This window comes from Gouania willdenowi, chromosome 15, assembly GCF_900634775.1.
Source record: "Gouania willdenowi chromosome 15, fGouWil2.1, whole genome shotgun sequence".
Taxonomy (NCBI): Eukaryota; Metazoa; Chordata; class Actinopteri; order Blenniiformes; family Gobiesocidae; genus Gouania; species Gouania willdenowi.
Window position 1 is genome coordinate 17,357,677 of NC_041058.1, and position 10,547 is coordinate 17,368,223.

Genomic DNA, 10,547 nt, shown 5'->3' on the forward strand with positions numbered 1-10,547 from the left:
TAAAGTATTTAAGCTCTGTCGCCTTTGGCTGCACTTTACTTCATCTGTCGTCAAAATTGTATTTCTCCAGGCCACGAGGCCTTTTTTCCATGGTGTTCAATTATATACATATCATGAAGAAAATTTATAGAGCACCATTAAACCATGTCACATAAACTGCATGCAGGAAACGACATGGAAGAGTGAGCAATTCCATAGAGTGAGATTGACTGGCGACTGAGTGCAGCAGTCTGTGAGGAGACAGCGTTTGCTGCCTTTTCACCTAAGCCCTCAGCTTTTGCCTCTCCACCATCTCTACTAGTGAGATCAAAGGTGATCTTTGATGGGTTGGACAATTCATTCCAGCTTGACAGGTGGGTTACAGTCACGGATGCTCATCACTCAAGCTCCCATCAAGTTGTCAAAGATGTTTCTTGATCAATCGCTTGAAGAGGAGGAGAAAACAGTCCATAGGGTAAACAATGAAGAAGAGCAGGGTCTTTGAAACCTACTTACCCATATCTACATAAGTGGAACATTAGATCCACTTAAAACCTAATTGGAATCAGATCCTCCAAGTGTTCTCCCATTACACATTGCAATAAATATAGAATTATCTCATTATATTGTTTTTGTAAATACAATCATCTGAATATACATTAATTATTCTGTAGCGCATGCGTCAAACTCAAATCCGGCCCTTTAGAGCATTTTTTCTCAAATGGGGGTACATGAACCCCTAGGGGTACACAATGGCACTACAGGAGGCACAGAGACAGAAAGAGAGAGAGAGAGTGGAAAATTAACAAAGTGTGAGTCTTGGTCCCACCACAGGCGTGAGATGACCAGAATTGATAAAAAACTATTAAAATAAATCTATTCAGGAGCCACTAAATCAGTGTTTTTCAACCTTGGGGTCGGCACCCCACAGGGACACCTGAAATGTATGAAAAAAAGGATTATTATTCTCACACAATCTTAAACTAATGTATTTCTATACTTTCACATTGTGAAATTTAAATCTAGTTCAACTTAAAATAATATTAATATCTTAGCTCAAACATGATAAAAAAAAAACTCATGCTAGAAAAAAATGTCTTTGGGATTGCCAGAAATTCTTGAAATGGGGTCACGATTCAAAAAAGGTCGAGAACCACTGCATTAAATACTGTTTCTTTTTACTTTTTTACAAAATTTGATTTTTTAATTGTGTGTTATCACTCACTCATTCATTCCATCATTATGCTCTATAGTTGTTTTTAAATAGTTTTCTGAGCGAAGTGTTGTAGTTGGACAAAGGGGGTACTTGGATTCAGAAATAAGAGAAAGGGGTACTTAAGCCAAAAAAGTTCGAGAACCACTGATTGAGAGCATCCAATTTGGCCCGCAGCAGAAAAAAAAAAAAAAAAAAAGCAGAAAAACCATAAATCATTGTGTAAATTATCAAGTAGTTGTAGATATCTAAAAAAAATGCACAAATTCTATCAATCTCCACAATATTATCTGCATAATAAATCTGCAGCCTACTTAAGATAAACTGCTCTGTATTTGGTCCCTGAACTAAAACGAGTTTGACAACCTTGTTCTATAGGAAAACACATTCACAAGATGATAAAGTAATGAGACATTTGTTAAATGATTTTTTTTAAAAACTCAATGACCAGTGAATGAAGACGTACATTGCATGTATGGTTTTCTGTTGGTTTGATCAGAGTTTATTAAATAAACCACATACTGGAAAGGTAAAGATAAGCATCGAATATAATATATTGTTCCCCATGAAATTACATTCTTTAGAAACTTTGGAGCCTATTACTGCTGCAAACAGGTTTTTCAATGAAAGCACGCAGATAAAGTCTCTCCAAACACAGCATATACGGCATATATGAATATGATGAATGCAAAGGCCATCTTTTATCTTGCTCTATGAGATGTGACCACTCTTTTGTCCTTAAAAGCAAACTCAAGTTTTCCTTTACTGATCTTGTAAAAATAAACACGTGTACAATGTATACGTCTCATTTGATAAACAGTTTATTTTAACAGCAACTGCCTTCACTTGGGTTTCCGCTAACTTAAAGCTGTGTTTGAAGGTTATTTGTGTGCTTCTGGGAGACTTAACCTTTTATGGAAACTTAGTTTTTGGTGAGGTTTTTAAAAGGTTGCTTGCAGTTGTAAATGATTTTTACTGAAGGAAACATTACCATGATTCTTTAAAAAAAAGAAGAATGCTGCTGCAAGGCTTTCATTCTTGACTGTAGATGCAATTTTGACATTTTCTGCTTGATTTAAATCAACACATTGAAATTGTTGACATAAACCCAGCCTTGTGTTTCAAAAATTAATATCCTCGCCTGATATTTACGGCCTGTTTGATATCGTTCGCAGAATGTAAATTAAAAGTCAATTGAACACGGGTGCCTGTTTATGAAGAGATTGGCATTCATTGTGAAATAACAGAAACAAGATAAATACTGACATTGTCATTACTTTAGGGCTTTTACTCTTATAAATATGCATGACCTAGAAGAGTCACAAACAATGTAGAGTAAGAAATGGCAAGCACTGCTTTAAGTGCTCATAGTGGGTTTATTCTAATGGGATAAAAATCACCAGTGTGTATCTCTCAGTTGTGACATCAGACTATTGTTTCATATTAAGGAGGCATTTGTTTGGATCTGGGTTTTACTGAGCATTACAACAAGTCATTAATACAGCTTTGTTACTTAGTAACAAAACGATAAGAAGAAGCCACTCTGTATGTCTTCATTTGGCTGCATTTTACACGTTGAATGAATGCACATTGCCAGTGCACGCATTAGCACACATTGAATATGCTCAAAGACTCATTATTACGCATTGTCACTATCTTTGACTCTTTCTACATCTAGATCCAGTGACGACTCTCAGCAACTGCAAACGAAACAAGCTTGAGATCAAAATATACAGAATCAAACCGCACCAGCTTTTGAACCAAAGAAGATTTAATTTGATTTTAATTGGGACTGCTACTCTGAAAATTGATTATATTGCACTTTATAAAATAGTTTTACAAAAGCAGTTGAGAAATGATTCTGCATATTCTAACTTTTAACTTTACTGTGTCACACTTAGACATGAAACTGAAAATAAATTGTGGTTATTATTCACATTGTTCGAAAATGAATAATCAGTATGTTGTATCCCGTGTCAATGCAATTACTGGTTTGAATTTAGTGAGAATCTGATGGTTAATAGCTGACAGCTAAATATGAATGATAGGAACATGTGTTGCACCTAATCGAGATTATTTGGCTACCTGAGAAATTAAGTAAGAAATACTGAAATACTTCATCTTGATGGGAAAAGAGGAATATTAGGCAACATAAGATTATTTTGTCTTTAAATTTAATTAGTCAGGAGGGAGAAAAAGCAATATTGAATCATAACATAACTGCTAGAGCGGACATGGGCTCGTCTGTAAACGGTCGCATTTACTGGTTCAGTAAATGGGAAGAAATTCAAATTCTGATGTAGCTGGTTATGATTTACAGTCCACATAAACAGGACTGAATCATAACATAACATAACATAACATAACATAACATAACATAACATAACATAACATAACATAACATAACATAACATAACATAACCGCTAGAGCGGACATGGGCTCGTCTGTGTCGTATTTACAGACCTTGGAGTCGCTGTTAGCTTACCAAGAAATGGGAAGAGACCTTTATAATAAGTGTTGACTAGGCCACTGGGAGTGAGGCCCAAGGCCAAGGCAGGCTGAATTGAAAATACTGTATCATGTATTTCTGCAGTCAGTGCCTTCTCCTCGTCCTTCTCTCTCTGCTCTGTTTCAGTTGTCGTGAAGCTGATGATGGCAGTTCTTGATCTGTGATCTCTCTATCCTGCTCTGTTGGTCCTTCTGTCCACTAACCCCAACCAGTCGAGGCAGATGGCTGCCACCTCTGAACCTGGTTCTGCTGGAGATTTCTTCTTTTTAAAAGGGAGTTGTTTTTTCTCACTGTCGCTAAATGCTTGTTCATGTGGATCTTGTTGGGTTTTTTCTTTCTTATTATGAATTTTATATTTTGATAAGCGCATTGAGCTCACTTTGTTGTAAATTGCGCTATACAAATAAAGTTTAATTGAATTGATATGAGGAGCAGCTGATAGTAATGATTCAAAAAGACTTGGTCCATACATCCTTTTGAGTGTTCGGGCTCCTGCAGATAAAATTGTTTAACCGTATGCAACTACACTCTGCAAACAAATTGCAACAAAATGCCACATATTAGGTGTATTGTTGTAAATACTGCCACCTAGTGACATGGAGGATTAATATATGAATTTTTCTCATCTTGCTGATCTTATTAAAACAATTCCCCAAAAATTGCAATTTGCCATTGCATCGTTATTATCATTCTTACACAAATTACTCTCAATGAGGCCTCGATACTGTGTAGCAGCTAATTGTATGATGAGTTCTGAGTTTCCTCATGGCCAATGTTCATAACAACACCTACCTACAATGGTAGTCATAGAATGGTATTCTGACAACTTCTCTCACACAACAAAACGATGAACCACAGTTACTTGTGAGGTTAGGGCACCTATTATTACTATTATTACAATATTCTGTATTTTTCAGTATGTCTTCTGTCTGCAGTGGTGGAGTAACAGTTAAGGAATTATTTTCCAGAAAGCAACCTTTGCGTGTCTCAGACATATCGTTTGCAAGCTGAGAGTTCCTCCATTGACACCATTGGGATTTCAGCAAACCCAAAACCGAATACATGGGCGGAAATGAATATTACGATGAATACGGACAAACTGAGCATTGTTTGGTATTTTTATTGCTGAACATCAGTATAATTTTTTTCATAGATTAAAATGGTGTTAAAACAGACGATTTCAAAAATGGAGTCTTACACACTGTAAGATGTCTGACTGTAAGATGTCTGACGTTTTTCTCTATTAAAACAGAGGCGTTACACTACTATGTGAATGCAGTTTGGTATCTGCAAGGTTGTAAATGAAAGCAGTGACCTCAACCCTTATTAATGTATGTGAAGAAGAAGAGTAATGGTAAACACAGTCAGGGCCAGGATTAGAGATATACAGTTATCATTTGACCGCAGAAGGGGTCATAGACAGCATAATATTTCTATACAAGGATTTGTTGACCAGATGCTACAGCCAACATGTGAAGAAAGTATTGAATTGCCATTTGAAGATGCCATTTTTCATCATAAACACAAAGGGCAAGGATCATTTCAATGATGATACCATGTTTCTCCCAGGCCCCCAGAGGAGATGGATGTTCATCGTGTCTATAATTATGAATAGTCTGAAGTATCTGAGAAGGACCTCAATGGATTACGACACTACTATACTGAAGTTGTTGGTTTTAGATTGAAGGAGACGAAAACTCAAGATGAAGGATCTGATTTGAAGATGAGCACAGGCGTTTTATTTGAGTATCTGCACAGTAGTTCATAGTCAGTACAGTTTGAATAAATGCATCTAGTGGCGTGTTTGCTGAAACAAAAACAAAAAAAAAAACTAGAAGGGCTTTGGCTTCATTTTATAATCACTGCAGTCTTTTTTTTTTTTTTTTCACTGCAGTGGATGGAGAGCAAACCTAAATGTAAACAGTGTTTAAACACAGGCTTCATTTAATTTCTGACCAAACCTTAGACCTGGCAGAGTAAGGGAAAAAGCAATAATGTTTTTTTTTGCTTGGTTTGAACTGAGGTATTCAGATGTGGCCTTGCCAGGAAATTATTTTCATGACGACAAGCACAATACACTATCCCACCAACAGCCACACTGGTCAAAGCTTTATTGCAGTCGCTAGTCTTACCTCTCGTACATTAAATCCTATATTCTTGAAGGGAATAATGGGTCTAACACTAAGCTGTGCTTGTGGAGTAATTGCTTGTAGCAGCAAATATTCTACAGCAATAACAGCTCGCCATTGTGAAGAGATGAACGAGGAACATGTCCAAAAAAATATTTACTCTGTCTCGCTGTCAATAGGGTAAATACAAACTCTAAATGTTGAATCAGTGTTTCCTGATTGGCACACATTTAGCATACATATTAAGTTCTCATTAAGCGTCAGATAAAAACAAAACAAAAACGTTTCTGATCAGCAGAGTGAAGATAAAACAAGCGATGTTACACTTAAGATTCAATAAAAAAAAAAAAAAAAAAAAAAAAAAAATATATATATATATATATATAGGATATATTGATAACCGTATGTTTTATTAGACAACATTAAAGCAGGAAAGAAAAAAATAAATAAAATTTGTCCATGAGGTGACAGGCAGGAGTTTTTTCCCTTTACTCGGAAATGTCAATCTCAGCAAAAACCATGACAGGAAAACTCTGATACTAAACTGCAAGGTGGAATATGTGGAAAGGAAATATAATGGAGATAATCCTCGCTTAGTGAGATAAAAAAAAAAAAGATGCTTAGGTTGGTTTAGAATCAGTGGCAAAGATTCAACCATAGGATAAATAACCTGGTGAGATTTGAAAAAAGATCCGATACCCTGGTCTGGTAATACACAGTTAGTGATTAGCATACCTGGGTTATATCAGTGGTGGCGGTAAAATATGCAATGACAATTTGAGGTCAAATGCTCCTAACAAAAGTGAAAACCTAAAATATGACTGAAAGGAAGCAGGAATGACAAAATGTGTTGCAATCACAACAAAAACAGAAAAATGACAAAATCACATTTTATCATTTCATTTCATCCATTTTATCAAGTTTATTCAACAAATCCAGTTGAGTGACAGTGATGTAACATTATCAATAAGATGATCAATAATAGAGTTTTTAATGTTACTTTTTGATTTTCATAGTAATGGTCCCCAACTATTGAGACATTGGCTGCGTCCAAATAATCCCTCCTATCTCCTTTCCTATATCCACTGTTCCTTAACCCCTCGTGGATGACGTCAAAGGGTTAAGGAAAGGTGTTAGGAGAGGAGTTAGGAAACGGCCATCACGTTTGTTTTGACAATCAGACGAACTTCAACTAGGTGACATTATAATCTGACGGCAGCGAAGGTTAGTGACGTCTGGTAAAAAACTTTCACAATAACGAAAATGGACTAAAAGTGCATTAATAACACTTTCCCCAGATATAATCTCAAAAATCCCAAGGTTTGAATGTAAATCAAAAGAAAAGAGGCTATTAGGCTACGAGGAACAAAAGTGAAACTAAAAGAACGCCACATTGAGAATGGTTGCTCACACTCACCTTCCACTCAGAAATATGAATTATGTTGAATACTAAAACATAATGTGGCTAAACATGTCTCTGATCCCTTTTTCCTGAACCACAGTGTGTCTGTTTTATGTCAGTTAGAATCTGATAATATGTCTTACATACAATAAGATATGGGTTTTAGATTATTTAAAGTTGTTCAAAGCATTTTATTGCATTGGTAACTTACATGATCTCTGTTACATGTTGGTCATCGTGAGTTTCCGTGAACGCTCAGGTGTGCGTGTCCCTTTAAATTTTGTCTCTGCAAGGAATTGTGGGTCAGCATTTTCTGGTCTCATTTGGTAAAGGATGCATCAGTGTTTCTTAGGCAAAAGGAGGTAAAAAAAAAAAGGTAGCATTATTGAGCCTCTTTTCCTGACCTTAAAGAGAACTTCTTTATCATGGCCACCACTTAAACACTTCCGGGGGTGAAGGAACAGTAGATAGGAAAGGAGATAGGAGTGACCATTCGGACGCAGTCTTTAGGTTGGTTCTTCTTCTGTTGGTTGGTTCTTTTTCTTCTTTGCAATGTAAAGTTAAACTATTGAGATGTTTCATGCAATTTTAGTATTCACCTTTGTAGATACTTGTTATCTGCTGTGTTCACACTCATTTAGTGTCCTTTCATTCAGGAGAGGACAAATACTAGCAGCAGCTGCTAGACTTCATTTTATTTTAAGGATAGAATACAGCCTAAATCTATACAATTCATTCATTTAAATTTACAGTCTCGCGTAAAGACATTCATTGTATTGATTTTTGAAACACTTTCTAAAAAGAAAAGAAAAGAATGGAGATCGTATTTATATCATTGCTTTTATTAACTGATAAAAAAGTGACCACAGGCAGGAATGTAGGAAGTTGTTCTACAATTGTTGACATGATAATCGTAATCTAATCGATTCTTAAAAACAGTGAAGATAACAGATTTAGGATGACTTGCTAATGTTCAAAGTGGAACTTTGATTTGTGACATATTATCTAAGATAAAATTGCTACATGAAAGGAATCAGTGGGTGGCAGAATAAATAACTTGTGGCTAGACAACAGAAAGGCAACAGTACCTGAATAACTAACTCTGATATGCAGATGGCCCGGCCTCCGTGACTGCACGTCAAGTCAAACTTTGTAATCTGCAGTGAGCGCAACAGTTTCCACAGCAGCAACAGAATTAGACAATTGAAGGTTAAAAACATGTTTCCTGGTCAAATGAGGCTCAGATTGTGTTGCATCATCCTGATGGTAGGATCGGAATTTAACATCGTGGAAACATGGATTTCTTTTTGTCTTGTATTAATGGTGCAGGCTGCAGGTGGTGGTGTGCTAGTGTGTGGTTTTATTTCATATTTTTTTGGCTCATATTTTACGGTAGTTTCCCAACACAGCATTATTCTGCACTCAAAAGCCCAGAGGAACATTGTTTGATTTATACATTTGTGACCTGAATGTAGCTACCTGCCATTTAGCTGTTCACACAGATTAAATCCTCTCAATCTTTTTAACATGACAATGGCTCATTGTCTTAGAGCTGGGCTATTAATACATTTCATTTCAATAGAGTCTTTGCATATTTTTTCTTGAGGATGAGAAAAAAAAAAAAAAAAAATCCAGATCTCCTTTGTATGAATTATAGTTGTTGTTAACATGTGAATTAGATCAATGCTTAATCTCTAAACAGTAATAAAAAAAACAAAAACTTCAAGCCGACCTCTGGCACTGAGCAACAACTTGGATATGTGAGCTCGAGACTGAGGACTACATAAAAAAAACAAAGCAACTAACTATCTGTAATGATGGTAACGGCTGTAATGAATAAATAACTAAAAGCTAATGTATTATGTATGAAGCAATTTCTGCAGCTGGAGTGAAAACAGTGTTAAAAGGGAAGGAAGAATGTTTTTTATTTTTCAACGTTTCAGCAGCAGAATACAAATCAAGGGGTGAACATTAGGAGAGGTGCCATTGATGTCGTGTGTCTGCAGCACACCCACAAACACACACACACAAATGAACTTGTACTTTATGTCACAAAGACAATGGTCCAAAAATGAAAGCTCAGTAACAATGAAACATGGAACCCTTTGAATATTTTAACTGCTTGGAACATCAAAATACCACATTTAAGCCTTGAATCCGGAGTACCTGTCCAAGTCCTCATTACATGTGCATTATGGACTCCCATGTAATCATGTAACCATGGTTATCACAAACACTGGCGATAGGTGCCGAGGACGCCTGATCATTTTTCCTCTTCTTTCTTTCAGTGTTTGAGTGCAAGTGTGTGGGCATGAACTATCTTTGCATTTGTAATGTGCCATAGCTGCAAAGGTCTACTACTTAGCAATGGGAGGCATAAATATTCAAATGTTGGCCTGTACTTACAAAAGCAGGGTAAACATATGGTTTGCATTAAGGAAATCAACAATTCTGTGAGTGCTTCTCATTGCAGCACATTTTAACAAATGCTGTATCATCATAATATAGTTTCTTAAAGGTGCAGATTTTTCAGAAAAGTAAATTACGCTGCTTTACAACTGATTAGAAATATTAAACTTTTGCATCATACACAACACATCAGCTTTTTTTTTTTTTTACAATTTCATAGGGACTTAATAAAATACTTTTTTTTTTCAGAATCAATTTAATCCCAACCGGAAATTCTATTGACATTACATCAGGGCTGGGGTCAATTATAACTGTAATTGAGTAATTGATTATTAATTACAAATATGGCGTAATTATAATTGTAATTTAAAGAATCGGTTACTGTCGTAATCATAATTAAATTGTAATTGAGTTTAGATCATTTACTTTTTTTAAATTGGAATTGCCATGACAATTCGATAAAAAAATTATCAATTATAATTTTATGCAAAACCATATGTTACAGTTCTATGTACGGTTCTACACAGAGTTACAAATTATTAGAATGTTTTATATTAAGCTTTCCAACATTTTACTAATTTAAAGAAAATAAATCCTGCACCAAAAATATTAAAACCTATATTTTCATTCATTAGGAAACCATAGGTGACCAATAGATATATTTTTTTGGTTTTTAGTGTATTTTAATTTTAGAGTTGATTTAGGACCTGTGATCATAAAAGATGCTAACAGTAAGCTAACACAAGAGGAAGGTTAACTTTTATTAGGTTAGTTATTTCAGGCTTAGTAATTATGATTAATCATAATTTAATTTTAATAAGTGAGAACATAATTGTAATTGAAATTCTGAGAATAAAAAAAATAAATGGAATTTAATTGTAATTGGAAAAAATGCTGGTAACTGT